Source organism: Aplysia californica, unplaced genomic scaffold (genome assembly GCF_000002075.1).
Source record: "Aplysia californica isolate F4 #8 unplaced genomic scaffold, AplCal3.0 scaffold00143, whole genome shotgun sequence".
Lineage (NCBI taxonomy): Eukaryota > Metazoa > Mollusca > Gastropoda > Aplysiida > Aplysiidae > Aplysia > Aplysia californica.
The window spans coordinates 1165995-1167395 of NW_004797413.1; positions in this window are offsets into that span (position 1 = coordinate 1165995).

The window sequence follows — 1401 nt, forward strand, 5'->3', positions numbered from 1 at the left end:
CTACTTTCTACCACTTCCCACACATCTTCTCCCCTTTTCTCTCTCTCTCTCTCTCTTTCTCTCTCTCTCTCTCTCTCTCTCTCTCTCTCTCTCTCTCTCTCTCTCTGTGTCTCTCCCTCTCCCTCCCTCTCTGATCTACAATAACACCCGCCTCTCAGCCCTCATTCAACAGACGTCTACGATTTCCCAGTCCTGCAGTGGCTCCCCTTGTTGCTTTATGCTCTCCCCTTGTTTCTCATAATCGCCCCTGACGACGCCCTCAGCCAATCGAATCAGCAGACGAGGCGAGAGGAGAGAATTGCTGGCTCATGGGAGAGCTGTAAGAACAAAGTAATTGCGAAAAAAAAGTATCTATGCAAATACAGCCAAATTTGTCTAGGAGGACCATCTGTTCTCCAGGAGAAAATTAGTGCGCTCGTTTTCGAAGTGGGAAGTCTGGGTTCGAGCCTCGGTTCGGACACGGATTTTTTTCGCCATCTCCTGCCGATCCAGCAGTAATGGGTACCTGACTTCGAGTTGGGTAAGTAAAAGAGTCGTGGAAAGCTGGAAAGCAGAAAGGAACTGGCCATCCTACCACTATATGCCGAAGGCCAAGGAAGTTGTCTCTCTAACAAGGCAACCCCCAATGTCTGGATCGGATGCGGGAACAACTTTACTTTACACTCATCTTACACTGGTGATCCTTCGAAACAGTGTCATTATAGATTGAGACTGTCAAAGACGGCTACACATTGTAGAGGAGAAAAGTTGTGATATCAGACAGACTCCTGGTCCTGTTGGATAATGTCATCATAATCAATAAAAAGCAAGGGAGGATGGTCGTTTGCACTGGCGGTTGTCTTGGATAGGTTTAGTTCCTAGTTTTAGCCACAGCCTGACAGCGCTTGCAACACAAATGGGTCATATTATACGTGCCGAAGATTAGAAGTGGTTCTACTGAACAACACAGAAAAGGAGGAGGAGAGAAAGGGACGAAAGATATTTGATAGGAAAGTAGGAGCAAGCCACACCTGAGCACCTGCCATCCAGTGCAACCGCCAACTTGGACAGTTCCTCGTTGGAGCAGATTCAACTGTGTAAACTAGAATTTAATCAAGAGGAATTGATCAACTTTGTGAGCTGAAAAATTTCATCTCTGGCTTTTTTTTTGGAGTATGGTTGGGCTCTTTGCCTTCACGGCAAAAGGTGTCAGTTCGATTCTCCAGAGCAAAGGGGTGGGGGGAGGAGGAGGGGATTATTCTTTTGATTTTGAGTATATCCGTCAGTTTCCCCGCTCTGCTTTTAAGTAAGTAAGTAAGTACGTAAGTAAGTAAGTAAGTAAGTAAGTAAGTAAGTACGTAAGTAAGTAAGTAAGTAAGTAAGTAAGTAAGTACGTAAGTAAGTAAGTAAGTAAGTAAGTAA